This window comes from Rhinolophus ferrumequinum, chromosome 25, assembly GCF_004115265.2.
Source record: "Rhinolophus ferrumequinum isolate MPI-CBG mRhiFer1 chromosome 25, mRhiFer1_v1.p, whole genome shotgun sequence".
Lineage (NCBI taxonomy): Eukaryota > Metazoa > Chordata > Mammalia > Chiroptera > Rhinolophidae > Rhinolophus > Rhinolophus ferrumequinum.
The window spans coordinates 19,208,807-19,229,708 of NC_046308.1; the positions used below are offsets into that span (position 1 = coordinate 19,208,807).

The following is a 20,902-nucleotide window of genomic DNA, read 5'->3' on the forward strand; positions in this document are numbered from 1 at the left end:
ATGAGATGCAAATGTACAGTGTAATGAATGATAAAGTGAACACTCACGTCACCACCACCCAGGTTAAGAAATAGGATATGCTGCCCTGGTTTCTGTTCCTTTTTACGGATATTCCCCTCTCCCTCCCTCTTAGAAATAACTAACCCTTGTCTTTTATGGTAATCACTGTCTGGCTTTTATTTGTATTGTTATGTATGTATGCATTTGTAAACAGTACTTTTACCGGTTTTTGAATGGAATCATACTGTGCATATTTTCTACTTTGCTTCTTTTGCACATTCCTGTGTATTGTCTGTTGATCTAGTTAATTTTTATTGCTGTTATTTTATATGATATACTACAAATTATTTTATTGTTGTCGGACATTTGGGATGTTTCCAGTTTGGACTACTATGAACAATGCTGCTATGAATATTCTTATGCATTTCTTATGGTGCAGTATCTGCATTCTAGGGTGTATACATCGGAGCACAGTTGCCAGGCCCAGGATATGTATATCTTCAGCTTTACTGCCGTGTTGTTTTCCAAAGTGGGTTATCAATTCCCATTCCCATTAGTACTGAGTGCGGGTTCCTATTGTTCCACATCCTCATCAGCACTTGACATTGTCAGTGTTTTAATTTTTGACAACCTGGGAGGTGTGTAGTGGTATCTTATGGTTTTAATTTGAATTTCCCTGGTTATTGGGTTTCGAGCATCTTTGCCTCTGTTTTTGGCCATTTAGATTTCTTCTTTAATTGCCTATTCAAGTCTTATATCCTTTTTTTTTTTTTTTAATTTGACAGAATTTTTCTTTCATAGTGACCTGGTATTACGATCTGACAGTTGAAAACAGATGATGGTGGAGTAAGTCTTAACTAGATTATGGGAAAATGTCTTCATAATTAGCCATGGATAGCAGGAGACTTGAAAGTGGAGCTCTGAAGTTTTGATATGATACTTAACAGCTGCAGGTTACCAGGTTACCACCAAAGTGTACACAGATTGAAATGAACAATATTAAACATTTATGTAGATAGATTCATATTTTATTTCTCTTGTGATATAGTTACAGTTGAATATAAATTAAAGGCCTGCTTTCACAGCAAAGCCAGATCCTTTGGGTGGTTCAGTCAAAGAAGTAAGACCCCCTGCTGACTCTCAAGAAAAGCATCCACTCCTTGGCCTAGGTTTTGGAATTTTACCGGCCTTGAGCTCGTCAATAATTTCCTCAATATCCTTAGGTGTCAGATCCTCATAGTAGTTGTCATTTGTTTGAACCGTTGGTGCGTTTACACAGGCCCGTAAACATTCCACCTCTATAGGAGGGAAAAGTTTGTTAGGTATAGTCTCCCCAACATTTATTCCAAGTGTTTTCTGAATGGCCTCCAGTATGCTGTCAGAGTTTCGAAGCATGCAAGGTGTAGTAGTGCAGACCTGAATGTGATACTTTCCAACTGGCTTTCATTGTACCTTGTATAAAAAGTTGCTACTTCATATGCTCTAATTGCAAGCTTGTTCATAGCAGAGATGGGCAGCCATCCATTCTGTCATTTGGGTTAAATCCAGGACTGGAAGCACAACTGCTGCTTTATGCCTTCTGGATAGTTTTTCACAGTTGTGTCCATCCTCTTATAGTTTTCTGGTGTGAAATCAAATGGAATATCTAGGTTATTCTCAGGATTATCTCTGTGCACAAATAAAGCTCCTCCAACTCCATTTTGTATTGCTGTCTTACGCAAATTGCTTATATGTCTTCCGCACCGGGCAGTGAGTGAGTGAGGCCAGCCGCCTAGGCCCAGAACGCTGCAGAGAAGAACATGGCAGGCCAAACTGTTCTCCATTTTTCTGTTTGCTCTTTTTATAAAATACTAATTTTTAGCCATTTATATATTCTGGATACTTTTTGGTTAAGTTTGGGTGAATATTTTTGCCTATTTTGGGGGCTTTATTTTCACTGTCTTTATGATCTTTTCATGAATAGAAATTCTTAACTTTAATGTAGTCAAATTTATCTAGTTTTTCCTTTATGGTTACTTTTTATGTCTAATTTTAGAAATCTTTTCCTAACCAGAGGTCATGAAAATATTTTCTTCTCAAACATTTTTTTAAAAGCTTTTTTTATACTTTTGCCTTTCATCATATGTCAGTTGCCCCACTTAATGTTGCTTCTAATATATGAAATGGGCCAGTTTCATTTTCCCTCAACTGGGTATCAGTTGTCCCAGCACACCATATTGAAAGGTCAGTACTTTCCCTACTGTTGGATATTACCTCTTTTTATTTTTTCTTTTTAAAAAGATTTTATTGGGGAAGGGGCACAAGACGTTTATTGGGGAACAGTGTGTATTTCCAGGACTTTTTTCCAAGTCAGGTTGTTGTCCTTTCAGTCTTAGTTGTGGAGGGCGCAGCTCAGCTCCAAGTCCATTCGCCGTTGCTAGTTGCAGGGGGCACAGCCCACCATCCCTTGCGGGATTCCAGGAATCGAACTGGCAACCTTGTGGGTGAGAGCCCGCACTCCAACCAACTGAGCCATCTGGGAAGCAGCTCAGCTCAAGGTGCCTTGTTCAATCTTAGTTTTAGGGGGCGGAGCCCACCATCCCTTGCGGGACTCGAGGAGTTGAACTGGCAGCCTTGTGGTTGAGAGCCCACTGGCCCACGTGGGAATTGAACCTGCAGCCTTTGGAGTTAGGAGCATGGAGCTCCAACCGCCTGAGCCACCAGGCTGCCCCCCCCACCCCCCAAGTATCCATTTATGTGTGGATATGTTTCTTGGCTCCCTGTTCTGTTCCACTGGTCTCTCCCTGTGTCTGTATCACACAGCATCTTTAGCTAATATGGTTTACTCTTGATAATCTGTTTTACTAAGTCTTTCCACCTGTTTCCTCCCCCTTTTCGAGAGCATTTTGGCTATTTATGGACCTTTGTGTTTTTACAATCATTTCATCATCTCCAAAACAAAATAAAACATACCTTGCTAATATTGAGAACTGATAATTTACAGGTTTTCTGATTTATCTTAGCCTTTTTAATGTCTTTCAGTACATCCTTATAATTTTCCTGTAGAAGTCTTGCATATGTTCATTTGATTTAGTCCTAGGTACATGATATTTTTTGATGCTATTATTCATAGTCTCTTTTCTCTACTTTTATTTCCCATTTTATATATTGACTTTTCTAACCTGCAACTTCGCTAAACTCTTAAATTTTAATAATTTATCCATGGATTCGTTGGACTTTTCTATGTGCAGTATCATGTCATCTGCTAGTAATGACAGTTCTATTTTTTCCTTTCACTCTTTGTACTTATATGGCTCTAACTTATTTTAATATACTGTTTTGGGTAAGTACAATGTTGAATAGTAATGGCAATAATGGGCATCTTTGTCTCATTGCCAGTGTAAAGGGAAAACTTAATGTTTGATTATTAAGTACAGAATGATGTTCGCTTAGAGTTTTTTGGTTTATATCCCCAAGATTAAGGAAATTTCTTATATTTCTAGTTTGCTCAACCTATTTTTTTTTTTTTTTTAAGATTTTATTGGGGAAGGGGAACAGGACTTTGTCGGGGAACAGTGTGTACTTCCAGTACTTTTTTTTCCAAGTCAAGTTGTTGTCCCTTCAATCCTAGTTGTGGAGGGCGCAGCTCAGCTCCAGGTCCAGTTGCCATTGCTAGTTGCAGGGGACGCAGCCCACCATGCCTTGCGGGAGTCGAGGACCGGCAACCTTGTGGTTGAGAGGACGCGCTCCAACCAACTGAGCCATCCGGGAGCTCAGCGGCAGCTCAGCTCAAGGTGCCTGTTCAATCGTAGTTGCAGGGGGCGGAGCCCACCATCCCTTGCGGGAGTCGAGGAATTGAACTGGCAACCTTGTGGTTGAGAGCCCACTGGCCCATGTGGGAATCGAATTGGCAGCCTTCGGAATTAGGAGCACGGAGCTCTAACCGCCTGAGCCACCGGGCCGACCTCTCAACCTATTTTTTGAATCCTTATAGATAATCATAGGATTGAACTCCTTTTATTTATTAATGATTTTCTAATATTGCATCAACTTTATTTTGTGGTTTTTTTGGTAAACCTCAGTTGATAAGATGTACTATCTCTGTGTGTGTGTGTGTTAGTTTTTTTTCCTTGTTTTAGGATTTTTGTGTCTATGCTTATGAGTGAGATTGATCTGTAATTTTCCTTTTTGTATCCTCTATATCTGGTTTGGTATCAAGATTATGATAGACTTCTAAAAGAAGATGGATTCATTTTCTGTTTTGTGGAATGGTTTGTATAAAACAAGAGTTATTTGTGCTTTGATTATTTGATAAAACATGCCAGAGAAGCCACCTGATTCTGCAGGTGGTGTGTGTGTGTGTGTGTGTGTGTGTGTGTGTGTGTGTGTGTAAATTGTTGATGACTGAATCAATTTTCTAAAAAATGGTTTTAGGGCTGTTCTAGCTTTCATATTTCTTAGGTCAATTTTGTAAGTTATTTAATTTGTCCATTTTGTCCAAATTTATTGACACAGGTTAATAATATTAACTTTTTTGTTTCTATAGAATTTTTAAAGTCCTCCTTTACACCCATACCTCCTTGGTTAGTCCCTCCAGCAATTTGTAAATTTTATTAGTCTTTTCAAAGAACCAATTTTTCTTTTATTCTTATTGTATGTCTTTATGTTTTACCATTTTTAAACATTTCCTTTTATTTTCTTTGAAATTGCTTTGCTTGTCTTTTTTCTAACTTCTGAATGATACCTACACTGTTACTAGGTTGGTGCAAAAGTAATTGCGGTTTTTACAATTATTTTTAAACTTTTAAACTGCAATTACTTTTGCGCCAACCTTATATTTTCAGTCTTTCTTTTATAAACTGCATTTCCTCTTAGTACTGCTTTAGCTGCTTCCAATATTTTGATATGTGGCATTTTCTTTACCAGTTCAAAATACTTTAAAATTTCATCTTTGATCCATGGTTTGCTTAGAAGTGTCTAGCTTAATTTCTAAATATTTGAGGACTTTCCAGATATCTTTTTGTTATTAAATTGCACTATGGTCAGGACATAGAGGATGTTTAAATCCTTTGAAATTTATGATACTTATCTTTACGGGTCAGTATATGGTCAATTTTGGTAAATATACCATGGGCCCTTAAAAAGCATTATTCTACAGCTGTTGGGTATGGGGTTCTACATATGTTCGTTAGGTGAAATCTCTTAATCATATTGTTCAGATCTCTTTTCTTAAAAACCTGTTTTTCTGGCGGGGGCTGTACTGCTTGTTTTATTTAATTATTGATTGGAGTGTGTTACATTGTGAATTTGTCTTTTTGATCCTTTGCTTTATACATTTTGAGGTCATGTTATTAGGTTTATGTAAATTGAGAATTATTTTATTTTCTTAATAATTTGAACTTTTTATCATTATGAAAGGTTCCTCTTTAGGACTGCTTCTTGCCTTAAAGTCTACGTCTACCTTTTTTGTATTATTATAGCCAAACCACTTCTTTCTTTGTTAGTATTTGCATTGATGTCTTCTTCATTGTCTGATTTTCAGATTTTCTGTTTCCTTACATTTTCTAACTGTGTAGCTGAATTTTTTAAAAAGTTGGAGGCTTATGGGAAGGAAGCACAGCTCAGTCTCTTCAGTTGCAGCAAATTACCCCGGGCAGAAGCTGATCCAAGTATTGGACTCATCCCTCTGAATTTCAGTCTTCTTTCATATCTCAGGGAATTTGAGTTTGATACTAGCTCACCCACTGTCCTTTTAGGTCTTTGCTTTTAAGAGAATTTAAAATATTTTATCCAGCTTTTTCAGTTGTCTTCAGCAGGACTTTATTTGAATTATTTGGTGTTGCTAGAAGTGTTTTAACTTTTATTTGTGCTTAGGATTCTGTGATAAGATTTTGTTTGAATTCCTTTCAGGTAAAAATTGGGCTTTGATTACATAGGTAGACTTGGAAGGAGTTGCCATGGATTAAAGAATAGACTGCGGTCAGCGCTATGTGAATTGATGTGTTAGAGATCAAGGTATAACTTTAAGATACCCTGTGAAATTTGTCAATCAAATGCATTTTTGTGACTTGACTTCATCCTGGGATGAACACTGCTTTATCTTGTTTAATATATTCCCAATTAGTTTTGTAGTGAGCTAAAAGAAAACTTGATCCGTCTGTTGCTAGGTTGAGAAGCATTAGATAAAGAATGGAAGCAGGAGAAACGTGCACCAATGCTGGAAATAAACACGGGGTGAAGGATCTGGGACAAACTTTGAACCCACTTGAAACTGCCATTTAACTTCAGTGATAATTGGAAATACTTTCTAATGATGTATTTTTAAAAATCTTAGCTCTGTTCAGGGTTGAATGAAAATGCAAGATGAAATTAGAATTCTGAAGAAACTGGAATGGCTATTGGCTCTGCCCATTTGGTGGCAAAAGGAATAGGTTTGAATTATTTAAAACAATTTTTGAAATAAGGCTAAAATTTTATAAAGTAGTAACTGATTTGAATGCATGGAAAAGATTAAAACCAGAGGTGTACTAGAGAAACTAGAAACGAACATTTTCGCGTTAGAAGGGAGACATGACTAACCTAAATTTGTGCATAGACACCATGGTATAAAGATCACTTGATTCTCCTTTAATACATATTATCCCCAGGAGTTGTTTTTCCTTCTCCCTTCATCTCCTGCTTCCATTCCTCCCTTTTCTTGCTTGACTGATAATGGTACTAGTAGATTTTGTTTTACATTAAAACTATTGTTTTACATTATATCCAGATTATTGAGTTCTATCTCTACTTTTCTGTTTTTCTAAGTAACATTTAATGTTTGTATTTCTCTCCTCTCACTTCATCTTTAGGCCTCTAGGAATTTATACAACATAGTAGACTGCATAGTCCAGATTCTTGGGGAGTTTTAATTCAATTGTATATTAATGACAGTCTTTGCATATTTGCTTTTCAGCTTTGAAAAACCTCAGACTCTTATATTTTACCCTAGAAATTTTAGGCAGTCTCATCAGATCAGATTTGCATTGGGGAAGGAGGTACTTTAAACATTATTTAAATATATTTAAGTAATGTTGAATAGATCATTAATTATTAATAAACAGTACTACATGAAAGTAAACATTTGTCTAGGGGAAATATACACAGAGCCGAAAGGAAAGTAATCTGGGAAAAAATTTACACTTGATATTACAGAGTAGGGCTAAAAAACTGTGTGTATTTCACCCCCCCCTTCCCCCTCTCTCCCTCTCTCAGATTAATGAAACAAATCCAAGTTTTTTATATGGACAAAGAAATGAATACACACACAAGTTGAAAATGAATATGGATACACTGGGGGAAACAAGATGGTAGATTGTTTTCCTTAGATGGTAGTAAAGTGGCATTCATTGAGAAGCAAGTTCATTGTTAGGATTTTTGGCTAGTGTGACCAAGGCAGAATACTAGATTAGTAGTAAAACTGTTGAATGTTAGCCAGCTGGTTAGTTACTTTTCTTTCTGATAAAACTTTGTTTGCAGTAGATCTATACAAACTCTTTATCACAGAACACAAAAATTAGCTTTAATTGCCATTTTTAATTGATGTATTTTTTTTTAAAAGATTTTATTGGGGAAGGGGTTCAAGACTTTATTGGGGAACAGTGTGTATTTCCAGGACTTTTTCCAAGTCAAGTTGTTATCCTTTCAATCTCAGTTGTGGAGGGCGCAGCTCAGCTCCAGGTCCAGTTGCCGTTGCTAGTTGCAGGGGGCGCAGCCCACCATCCCTTGTGGGAGTTGAGGAATCGAACTGGCAACCTTGTGGTTGAGAGCCCACCCTCCAACCAACTGAGCCATCCGGGAGCTCAGTGGTAGCTCAGCTCAAGGTGCCCTGTTCAATCTTAGTTGCAGGGGGCGGAGCCCACCATCCCTTTCGGGAGTCGAGTAAAACCCATAACCTTGTGGTTGAGAGCCCACTAGCCCATGTGGGAATTGAACCAGCAGGCTTCATGTTAGGAGCGTGGAGCTCCAACCTCCTTAGCCACCGGGCCAGCCCCAATTGATGTATTTCTGATTTAAGCTTTTCTCATTTTGGAAATGTTTATCTTTGTTAAATAGATCATTGTAGTCCTCAGTTACAATGAACTATAAAATTGTGCTCATTGCTAAAATCGACACTGTCTTTGATTTATAATAAAAGCAGATTTCTTCATAAATCAAAGTAAATACAAGATCCATGTTAATTTATTTCTGGTAATGAATTGTTTAAGTATTTAAGAAAATATTTGATGACTTTTAATATTCATAAAATAGAATGCTTTACTTATTTTTCTTTGAAGTTGTAATTATTGAATGTAGTAAGTGTTCACTTAACATTGTTGATAGGTTCTGTGACTTTAAACGACATGTAAGGAGACCAGTTTTACCATAGGCTAATTGATACACACGAGTTAAGTTCCTACGACATCTTCATCAATGTTGTTAGGAAATGACATTATTCGAGTTTTAGATTACTGAGAAATTTTATAATTTCTAACAGTGTGAAAAAATGTGTAGTTTGTGTTAATTACAATGTTATGAAAAACTAAGTCAAATGAGTATTTTTGTCAACAAGAAATCTATAAAACTTTAAAAACTATGCAGTATCTAATAGGAGTATCTTGTGTTCACTTGATACAGGAAATAGTAACAGGATGATTGGCATTTGAGTTACAGTAATGCCAGAATTCTGTCTCTTTGGTTGTTTTAAAAAATCCAGTATATAAAAATAGATAAATAAATAAATAACCCAGTATACATCATATAATAATAAATAAATAACCCAGTATACATCAAAATATGTGTTATTGCTAAATGGTGCAAAACAGATTAGAGGGTCATATTCATTGTTACTGGTGGTTTGTTGTCAGATGAGAGATAAATGGTTTTATAAATGGGTTAGGATTGGGCTCTACTATATAATGTTCATAACAGTGATATAGATGATGAAATGGGGATATACTGATTAAGTTTATAGATGACTTGTCAGTCCCTTGGAGGAGAGAATTAGAGTTCAGAATTATCTTGACAAGTTAGAAGAGGTTGTAAAGAATAAAGGTTTTTAGGAGTAAGTGTCAAGTAGTATATACTTGAGACAATGGATAATAAAACACTGATGAAAATTTCTAGTTATGTGATTTCTTCTTACTTAACCTCAAATGCCTATGACTAAAATTTTTGCTTCGGCAAAATCACATATTACTTTTTATTTTGGACTTTGAAAGTTTATAATCAGTAATGGAAACATAAATTTTTCAGTCCTAAGGGTATATTTGGTGTGAAGAAAAGCAGGTAGAGATGTAGCATTTATGTTAAGAACTAGAGGTTTTAAATGGACCTGGGTGTACTTGAAACAAATAGAAGGCCCTGGTTAATTTCTCATATTTATCTAAATTATGTTTATTTTTCAATCTAAAAAGTGGTTATTGAGCATGTTTCTCATCCTCGCAGAATTAGTATTTATTAAACATTGATTTGAAGACACTAGTAGAATAACTCTATGTTCTAATGTTATCTTGATTTTACAGATGTGGAAGCTAAGTGAACTTTTCAGAGTGATACAGTTTGAAGCCAAAATTCACATTCAAAACAGTCTGATTCCAGAATCTTATCTAATTCTGTGTGCTCTTATCTAATAAGTTCTATTGCAATGCCTCTCATTAACAAATAGTGTAGGGTTCTTGGGTTCAGATGTTGAGTAGGAAAATGACCTGTCTAGGAAATCATAATCTGTCTAGTAGGACAGATAGAAATATAAATAATTATAATGACATGTGGTAGGTGTTATAAAATAGAGCTATATTGCAAATGTACAGTGAACTCTACAGGGAAGCTTTCACAAAGGAAGTGTTTTTTTCAAGCTAAGAATTGAAGGATACTTAGGATTTATCCAAATGGATAAAGCAGTATGAGTAAATTATGCATGGAAATTTAAAAGCAGCCCTAAGTTGTTTATTTTGGATGTGAATGTGATAGGGCATACTGTTTTTGATCAGGGACATTTTAGTGAAACTTCTGTTGATGGGATGGGGGATGTTAAAAGGGGAATTGACCAGAATCAGTTCTGCTGTAAGTTCACTTGTAACTGTGGTTATTTTGTTTCTTAGGTAATTGAAGTCTAAATAAATTTAATTCAACAAATGTTTGAGAACCAGTTTGCTAGACCAAGTGGTGATGACGACATTGGTGGCAAAGATGGAAAGTGAGCATTTCAGAGAAAGTAGTGGGAATTGGTGTCAAATTTTATTAATAGAATGAAATGGTTTCTAACCTTAAAGACTTAGGCAGACCAAAATTCCCAATGGAATAGTATTACGATAATGGTGGCGGGGGCGGGGAGGGAGGCCAGTGATGGATTCCGTTTAGGATATGTAGAGTTTGGAGGTGCTGCATTGACAGTCCCAGGAGATGAGGTACTCTGGTACTGTGTTAGTGGCAGTCAGGGCTGGGGAAGACGCAGGAGCTCTCTGGTGGCAGCAGAAACCTTGAAGAGAAGCTTATTTATCATTTGTGTGGGGGAAGGACTGGATACTGTTGCTTGTGGCCCAGGTCAGGCATGCTTTTGAATGCTTTCAGACTTATAATGGATTGATAAAACAGGTCTTATGAAGAAAAAGGAGAGAATAAAGTAGCTCGAGGAAAGACAGGTGTGTAACAGTTCCTATGTATGAAGGATTTGTATTAGCATATAGTGCAGTACTACCCAAACCTCTCATTTAATACCTACATGATATTTTTGCAGTATCTGTATACTAAATTGGAACGTATCTTAGAATCAGTGGTATGTTACAGTTGAATTGGCACGTTTTTTTCTTTCTTAGTGGTGTGTAAATTTAATGCTGTGTCTTACATTCGATGGCATCTCAGTCAAAATGCAGTTTTTTTCAAGGCTCATTAGTGGAAATACATAGTTTTTGTTTTTTAAAGGTTATTTGTCTATGTTCCATTTAAGCCATCAAGTAGCACCAATGGTATGTATACCACACCATAGAAACACTGGTAATTGAAAAACTAAATATATGCTATAAAATATAGGGTGTAGGTTAGATTTTGAAGATGTATAAATCAATAGAAAAGAAAAAGTGTAAGTTATTCCCAAGGTCTTTATATTTCTTTGCATTTTGGCATATATAAGTCCTGACCAAAAACAAGTAATGTAGAATGTGTTGTCCAATCATAGGCCTTATGTTTACCAGAGCACTTGAATATAAGCATTATTCCTTCTCCCTCTTTCAGACATTAATTCCTTTGACAAACTTTCTTCATGTAGGAAAATATAAGAAACATATGAATGGCTCAGATTGACCTTGGAGGTGCGATATTATTCTCAATAGTTCACATGCTTATTGGAAACTTGATAATTCCAGTTACTTGTTTGTGTGGATTTTTTCATGTTGAATTGGGTAGTACTTAAGTTTTTGATGTATAAAAATATACTTAGAATATTCCATAATGTGGGTTTATATTAGGCTATATGTTTGAGAAGTTTTTCATCTCGTTTTAGAGAATATTTTACCAATATTTTAATGTGTTTAGTATGAATATAAGTAATTTAGACAGTATGCTTTTTTAAAAAGTCCCCTCTCCCCTTATTAATGGGTTAAGCAAATTGATATCTTAAGATTTTTTAAATTCAAGATTCGGTTTTTGTCTTCAGTGTGAACGAACCCATGACTAGCCTGAGTGTTGAGTTGTTAATGTAAGAGCACTTATTTAAACTAAAAGAGGGAAATAAGCTGTCATTTCTCATGAGCCCTGATTTACCTTAGTACTTCTGCCCTCCTTTTCTTACGTAAAGCATGTTCATGAATTCTGCTTTTTTGATTTTAGCTGAAGTTACTGTTCTTCCCGTATATATTTGGATGGCAGTCACATGTCCCTCTGTTTACGTGAGATAAATATTAGTAGTTTAAAAGGGTGGGTCTCTTTCTTGGGATCTGTTGAATAGTCTGGTTTTTAAAAGCATCCTTAAGAAGATGGTGTTCTGGTCAAGACAATTTCTGGTCTTTTGGCTATTTAATAATTGAGGAGAACTGCTTCGAAAGAGTAGGTATTTGAGCTCACCGTTTTAAACAGAGCCCACATTGTAGTGTGTGGTTATTGGAGGTTATTTGGGGTTTTGTTGGCTTCTTTTAAAAAATATGAGTAGCCCCCTACCTAATTGCCAGTATATAAATTGTAACTAGGCCTCTAGACGAGTGGATTCTTTTCATTGCACATAGCCTCTACTATTTGAATTTGGTCTTTTTTCCCTGAATGTACCTATTGGCTAACTGGAATGGACAGTTTTTAATTTGTGATGGCAGCAGTTACTTCAAATCTCTTCTTTTCATTGTTAAGTTGTATGTTGAAAGGATGAATTTGCATTTTCATTTAGCTTCCTGGCCCTTGTCCATTTTGATGATTGTTACTCTGAATAAAACTGAGTGGAGGGAACCAGAATTTTGAAGAGTATTTATAGATGTAGAGAGGAACATTAACATTCCTAATATGCTATTAATACACTAATAAGCAATAGACAGATTAGTTAGGTTTGGGGTACTGATAGCTACTTTTTGAGTGTAGTTTACTTCCCAATTTTTCCTAGAATTGCTGTTGAATATCTCAGGTACCTAGAGCCAAAACAGGGAAACATCATGCTCATTTGTACATGGGCATACTCTTGCATTCTTACGGTAAACTGACCTGAAAATTAATTTGCTTGTCTTTCTAGAAAAGAAGCCTCTTATGCAGCTGTGGGTGGAGGAGTATTGGGATTTGGAGATTGTTTTTGTTTCTTTAGCGCAGGGTCCAGAAGCAAAGCATATTAAAATAAACAGTGTAAATTTGCAGATTTCAAAATGATATTGGTATATTGAATTTTGCCTAATTTTTTAGTTGCCTTTTTAAAGAAGAATTACATTTTTGGTTTTTGCTACCTATCTCATTGATTAGTTTTGTTTTTCTATGCAGTATATGAGAAATAGAAGCTCGTAGCTGAAACCTTATTAAAAATTTTTTGAGAACCTATTGTAAAACTGCTCATCTTCATAGGGATTGTTTATTTAGGTGTTTTGTCCAGGAAAGTGCAGTTAAAATTTTATTCTTTGAACAGTAGGACGCAGGGACAGAGTCAGAAATCTCATGTTAAGAGATAATCATATATATTAAGAGGGGCAGTAGTCATTACAAAATTATAACCCTTCCTTCCCTCCCTCCCTCCCTTCCTTTTCCTTTCGCTCCCTCCCTCCCTCTCTCCAATCCTTCCTGATTCCTCTCTCTCTCTCTCCCCCTGTCTCCCTCCCCTCCCTCCCTTCCTCCCTCCCTCCCCCCCCCTTACCTATGGGGTGCCCCCCCACCCTGAAGTAAAGGTACTTCCTTCCTCTTCACCAGAGGTTAACTGAGAGCAAGTAGCAGGACAATAATGAGTGTGCAGGAATTTGCCTTCTGTTAACTTCCCTAAGGTAGACCTTGGAACTAGTCAAAGAAATAAAAGTGAGGAAACATTTTTCTAACACCGGAGCAGGTCTTTCTGATCTTTCCATAGCAATTATAAATATTGAACTACCTCTGGCACTTAGATAAAATGATCTTGCTTGGCTTTTAATTCAGTTAATTTCTAGTGATTTGAATGCCTGATTTTTAAAAAAAATCTTAACAACTGAGACTTAAGTTTTCTGTTAAATTATAAGGATTTTTTTCTTTCTTAGGAGATAGGGAACATTTTGTCATTTAAGATAGTGAACCTAAACCCTGCCTTACAAAATTAGATTTAAAATTTTTAATTTCAGTAGTAAAATGATGCCTTTTGATTTTTCATGGAGGACATGGAGTCAGAAAATAACATTACAAATTACTCATAGAAATTCTTTACTATTAATGATTTAATATACCTGAGTTAGTATGAAGTGAATGTGTTCTATATAGAAGTGATTATAAAGAGCAAGTTACAACATAAAATTTTTGTGCATTCTTTCTTAAAATTATTTAATATTTACCCTTTTCAGCAGATTGTATGTGATCTTTGGTTTTAGTCTTTTTTGGTCACCACCAGAAAATGTCTTTACAAAGACATCATATATGATTTATGCTTCTCCCCCTTTCCTACCCTTTGTATAAGGATTAAGTTTAAAAGGAAAATCCTGTAAAATAAGTGATTTTAAAAGTTACAAATCAAATTTGCTAAAGTTTCTTTGATCACAGTTTATCTTTTCTGAGAACATGGTTAGGGCTTCCTTTTGCTTACTTGAGACGTGAAAAGTAATAAGGTGCATCTGAAGTGCAACCAAATCTTACCTGAAAATGTTAGAGCATAATTACATACTTTGCTCTTGACTTCTCACATTTTGGGGCCCACATTTGGAAAAGCAGCTGTCATTATTTCAGCCACTTAAATGAAGGCACATTATCTTAAGTGTTGATCACTAACTGATTATTTGAAATTCTATTGCAAAGCCTCCTTTGAGGGATGTATTCAGAACTTCTCCCACATTAAAAAAAAATCCTCCCTCCCTCTCCATCCTCCCCACCCTTCCTCCAGAATGAACCACACTCTGTACCAGCACTATAGTCACGGAATTAATTCTACAAGATTTATCTTTGGTCATTATTTCTTGAAACGAAGCTTTTACGTGTGGTAGTGAACACTATCCTAAGTATTGCTGGTTCAAGACACTTATCACCAGTAAAAGACTTTTTGACACAGAAATGTGATTATAACATGGAATTCAGCTGATGGTTTCTGACAACTTACTAGGTTTTGTTTTTCAAGGAGAAGATAGTTGGTGTTTGCTTAGGAAATGATAATATTTCAGCTGTTTATCTGTGCCCTGCAGCTGGCAAAGGAATGCAGTACATTGGTCATGAATTTGTGTCTGGAACCCTGAAAACTCACTCACTTTACTTAGTGTTTACAGAAGACGTAGAAAAGACACACAGTTTTTTTTTTTCTTTCTTTTTAAATCATCTTGTTTGGTCAGGACACTGCCACAATTTTATACTTAACTATTTCTCTTTTTCTTTTTCAAAGCATGGTTCCTCCTAATAAGTAGGGGGCAAAAGTCATACGGAGGCCGTTGAGCCCTCTGAGAATATTCCAGTTAACACTAGAATGGCAGCTCCATAAGGCTCGGAACGTTTTGTTCCTACTGCTACATCTCTAGTGCCTAGAGTAGTGACTATCACCCCAAAATATATGTCAGATAATGAATCTCCTCCACAATGAACTTATCATAATAGCTGTTTTTTAGACAACCTGAGGTTTGGGCTCCTGTTCAGGGAGTAAGACCAAGCCCCAGTGGCTTTATTCAGCTGATAAATGCTTGAGTTTTGATTAACGCTAGTGATTAAATCAGCTTCCCACCATGGAATAATCCTCCCCAACATGCCACAGAATCTTAGTTTGGGAAATTCGTGTCATCATCTCTCAGATATCTGAAAAGTTACTAAGCATAAATGAGGAAACACTAAGAAACTGGAAAACTTGCCCAAAATAGTGACATTTGTGAAGCTACTTCTTAAAGTTTAACATCTCTGAATTATTATTTTTCCCCCCTTCTTCCGCCTCCCCCCACCCACTCCAGTTCAAGCCGTTGATTCTCAGTCTAGTTGTGTAGGACACAGCTCCCTGGCCCATGCTGGTGTTATGAGCCTTGTGCTTCCCCCGGCTGAGGCAGTTGGTCGGCCACTCATACTGGCCACCAGCCGCTCACGGCAGCTCTTGCCGGCTGCCAGCCACTCACGCTGGCCGCTGGCCACTCATGGCAGCACACAGCAGCCCACGCTGGCTGCCGGCACATAGTAGCCCGCGGCAGCTCACGCCAACCTCTGACTGTTCACGGCTGCCCAGCTCCAGGGAGAGCTGTTCACAATCCTAGTTGTAGAGGGCGCAGCTCACTGGCCCATGTGGGAATCGAACCAGCACCCTCGGTGTTAGGAGCACAGCTGAATTATTTTAATATTGCCTCAACACTCAAGTTTGCTGTGAATGTTTCTTAATGTTAGTGCAAGTGTAAAAAATGCCATTTCTTTTACATACAGTGAAAATAAAAGAATCCTTTAAAATTATTCAATGTTGCCTTCTTAAAATTTTGAACTGTTAATTATCTTGCATTTGAAAGTGAGACAAGACTATGTAAAAAATATCCCATTGTTCTTTTGAACAATGTACCCTAGCCAAAAAAAGTGCTACTTTAGCCACTCCCACCCCCACATTTTAGGAGGCCTGGCCTTACTTTTTTCTCATGAATTTGTTCAATCTGATTAGTTTTTGTAGTTTGTTTTTTTGTTTTTGTTTTTTAATTATAGGAATGGCCCAAATTGGTATGCCTCTTTGCCCTTGTCGAAGCTGATGTAGATGGCATACAAATGATCACATGAACTATTCCATACAGGTGTCCATTCCTCCTTGGCCTTCTCAGGGCTTCCACGCCCTTCCCTTAGTCATTAGCTCGTTATCTTCCAGAAGGGACTTGGACTGTGTTAGGTTCCCCTCTCTGATGTAGCTGCACAATGATACCCAATATTGTAGTGTGTAATATTCAAGCATATTGATTTTTTATTCTCTTTTTCTCTTAGAATGGATAAAGTCTTATCTAGTATACATGATTGTAAACATTTTATCTTTTATTTACCCTCCTTGGAAATGAAACTTAAGGGTGACTATAGTTAACCCCAGTCCCACCCCACTGCCCTGGCTGTCCATTAATGTTTAATGTGTTTAAGAATCCCTTGTAATTAGATACTTTAGGCTTAGATTTAATATAACCACTTTCTATCTCTTCAAATATATGAACGTTCAGGGCCACCACTTAATTTCTGAGGTATATATGACTTACATTATGCGATGCCTGATGGTATTATGGGAAGGTAGCTCGTGGCACCAGAGAGCTTCTTTCAGACTCACCTCTATATGACCTTCATCTTTCAAATAATAGTCTTAATAAGCACGATCCGTTTAAAAATTTTGTTGGCAGTGTTTCACGACGACATACTTGTTCACAACCCAGTGATTGTGGTTATTGGGAAGAGGAGTTTTTGCCAGCATCGAAGCAGACCTGCCTGAAATTTTTTTGTTGAATCTCCCTGTTGTTTGGTCCATCTCTTGGAACTTTACACCTGTGGAAAATCACACAAACACTCCTGAATGAATGAACTTCTCATATCTTTGACAGAATAAATTATCAAGGAATTTCTAGAACATATCAGATGATTCTTATAGTAGATGTAGTGATTTCCTTGAATTAAATCTAGCACCATCAATTCATTCTTACCCCTAGATTTGATCTGTTTCTTGGAATTTAATCCCATTTCCCCCCTAATTACCTGTGGGACATACCACTACTTGGGAGGCACCTTTAAAGCCAGCATATCATACCTGCCATTGCTTTCTTGGAACCTACCGTGTATTTTTTAATGATACTGCCCTTGTCCTCTCATCACAGGCCTTACAGTCTTTGACAACTTGCTCTGCCTTTTGTTTTGTCCATTCCTAACCACTTACCAACTTTAGGCATTTAATGCTTTCATTCACTTTGGTGTCTTCCTCTGCGTTTTCACTCTTGTTGAGATATTGGGCTCTTAGCAATTCTTACCAGGAACATCCTGAGTGACTCTCCCCCATCCAAACCATCCTGCTTACTGCTTTCTACTGTTCAACGCCACCAGTTGCATATTATTATTCCCGTGCTCATAAAGCGTTTGGTTTCCGCCGTTGAATGAAGTCTAGACTCCTTAGCCTGGCGTTTCGAGGTGCATAGTTATGTCTTGCCTTTCTACTCTTCCTGAATATTCTCTTGATATTCTGACCTATTCTCTATTCCTCAAAAATGTTGTGATTTCTTCCTTCCATCGTCTCTTGAATTACTCCCTTCTCCAACTCTTTACTTAAATCCCACCCAGTCTGTAAGATCCACTTGAAATTCTCCATCTCCTGTGAAGCCTCCCTGGACTGCCCCTCTTCTGATTTCTGAGCACATGCATGTTATCGGACAGTTAACCTTGTAGTACTCTGACACTTCTTAAGTTACAGTGAGCTATGTCACATCATTTTTTTATAAGTACAGTAGTCGCTCCTTACCCTCAGTTTCAGTTATCCGTGGTCTCAGTTATCTGGGATCAACCACAGTCTGAAAATATTAAAATGGAAAATTCCAGAAATAATTCATAAGTTTTAAATTGCACGCTGATGAGCGTAGCATGATGAAATCTCGCTTTGTCCAGTGTATCCATGCTGTATACGCCACCTGCCACTTAGTTACTTAGTAACTGTCTTGGTTATTAGATCTAGTATTGTGGTATTACAGTGCTTGTGTTCAAGTAACCCTTATTTTACTTAGTAATGACCCCAAAGCACAAGAGTAGTGATGCTGGCAATTTGGATATGTCAAAGAGATGCCAAAGAGATGCCATAGAGTGCTTCCTTTAAGTGAAAGGTGTGTGTGTATTGGAAAAAGTATATGAGGTGTGATCAAATAATACAGTGAATGTTTAAGTTAAAAAATATTATTACAGTAAAAGACACATTGCCATTAATCCCCCTCAAAATACTCCCCCTCACTTTGAACACACTTATCCCACTGTTCTTGCCACTTTCTGAAGCAGTTCTGGAAGTCCTCTTTCGTGGATGTCTTTAGTTGTGCTGTTGTGTCTGCCTTGATACCCTGAATCGATTAAAAAATTTACCTTTCATGGTCATTTTGACTTTGGGGAAGAGCCAGACGTCGCATGGTGCCAAATCCAGTGAATAAGGTGGCTGAGGACACACTGTAATGTTTTTATTTGACAGAAATTGCCGTATACCAAAAGTGATGTGTGACGTGGAGCCTTTCCATAAGTGATCAACAAATATGGTGAATGCTGCTGCCAAGTGCCATCCAACAGACAGGCAGGGATCTTCATTACAGGAAGCGGCCCGTTGAACCTTAGTAACAGTGTATGACAAGTTTCATCTTGTTTGGTGGTCAGTCGGGTGTGAGCTACGGTTGGGAGAAGGTGTGTTTTAAAGTGTGCTGTAAATCATCCTCCATCATGACAACGCTCCATCACACATCGCTTCTAGTATATGACAATTTCTGTCAAATAAAAATATTACGGTGTGTCTTCATCCACCTTATTCACCAGATCTGGCACTGTGTGACCTTTGGCTCTTGCTCAAAATCAGAGTGATTCAAGACATCAAGGCAGCCACAATAGCGCAACTAACTCATGAAAGAGGACTTCCAGAACTGCTTCAGAAAGTGGCAAGAACGATGGGATAAGTGTGTTCAAAGCGAGGGGAAGTATTTCAGGGTAGTAAAAGACATGTGTAACTTTCATTGTAATAAATTTTAAAAATTTAAACATTCACCGTAGGTTTTGACCACACCTCATCTATCAGGTTTGGTACTATCTGTGGTTTCGGGAGATCTTGGAATATATCACCCTCAGATAAGGGGACTACTGCAGTACTAAGTGGAGTGTGCCTTCACATACTAATATTTCATGTGGTTCTTTTTTTTTTAACAGCTAAGGACAAAGAGACCTAGCATCTGGTTTTTTTTAACAAACCTTTATTATTCTAAAGTAAAATTCATAGATAATATAATGTGCCTATAAACATATTTTTTAAAAATCAACAGTAACTTTAGTATAGAGGAGAAATAAAAGGAAAAAAATTTATAGAATGTATTTCACTATTCAAATACTTAGCAAAAATTATACTCTAGCAAGAAAAGGTCCTAGAGATTTACAAATCCCCCAACTTGCCTGCTGTATTGTTTTGTGCCTTGTTCTACAACTTAACAAGAGCAATCTTAATACTTATTGTGGTTTGTATCTGAAGTTGCAACTTATGAAAGCTTTATTTTCTTAACAGTGTAGTGTGTGGTTAATATGGCATAAGTTACAAAATTTAAATGAGAAATTACTGGGAGCCAAAAATACTACTTGTAAGATGGTTAGAACACTTTATTATTGCATGGTTTGCTTTCCTTTTATGGTTCTTATTCAGTTAAAAGGTAAGTTTCTGGAGGTTATGGGAATGTACTACATTGATTGACTCCTTGTACAGGATTTTGATAATTTTGTACAGTCTTATTCACATATGTGATTTCATGTCATAGAAACAGTCATCCCAAAAAGATGGCTGTCTGCAAATACTGAGAGAAATCTTTACAAAGGGGTCAGATTGATTAGGTCTTTTATTTCTGTGAAGCTCAGATTGCTGCCTAGTTGTGACAAGAATTCTTTGTGTTTAGACTATCTCCCTTCCCCCATTTTTTTTACTTACATATAAAAAAATCCCTTAGTAGAAGCCAATTATGTATACAAAACACCTTAAACTACCAAGTCCAAGTCTAGATCTCCTGAAACTTAGTTTTTTAAAGTACTTGTTCCTGTAGTGGCAAAGATTTATCTGAAAAGCCATCAGAATGATGCTTTATTGATTGAGAAAAACTTTTAAATAGGAGTGTGTGTATGTTCTGGTAAATTCTGTCTGTACAGTTCTGTAGTTTCTAAAGTCATGCTGAGGCCTGACCAGGCCCATTTTGTGCAATTAAACATTTCTAAAATCTGGTTGACTAAATAGTTCACATTGTAATAATTTAAAAAATGGTGTATTATCCTGGCCTTCTAACTTGCGGAGAAAAGTCTTGTGGGGAGATAGAAGTGGCTTAACTTGATTCTTAGGGTATTTGTCATTGTAAAAACTACTGGTTTTTCTTTTGCAGATTTTCTTGTGAAACCTTCTAGTAGAAAAATTTCTTGGGACAAACTTCATTTGGTAAGCTTGGTTTTTTTCTTCCCTACTACTCTTTGTGTGCTATTTTGAGGCAGCTAAAACTAATTTACAGATTAATTTTGGGGGTCTGTTTGTTCATGTACCAATTACTTAGATGAGTTCTTATATTTTCACTTCAATGTTAAATTTTAAATACGGTATTTTTTCACTGTG

General features: G+C 36.8%; 1 protein-coding gene and 1 pseudogene across 10 annotated transcripts in view; one reads left to right on the top strand and one right to left on the bottom strand.

Moving 5' to 3' along the window:
- Positions 1 to 20,902, top strand: part of MTMR3 (myotubularin related protein 3) — a 127,753-nt gene that overhangs the window by 43,979 nt on the left and 62,872 nt on the right. For 9 of the 10 annotated variants that reach the window (XM_033097667.1, XM_033097668.1, XM_033097666.1 and 6 more), the window contains one exon: positions 20,679 to 20,731. The gene's annotated coding sequence lies outside the window, so the exon portion shown is untranslated. Of the gene's footprint in view, positions 1 to 12,015; positions 12,037 to 20,678; positions 20,732 to 20,902 lie in introns of those variants that run through there. The other variant, XM_033097671.1, reaches the window with a different exon arrangement.
- Positions 1,066 to 1,801, bottom strand: LOC117017458 (NADH dehydrogenase [ubiquinone] flavoprotein 2, mitochondrial-like; annotated as a pseudogene).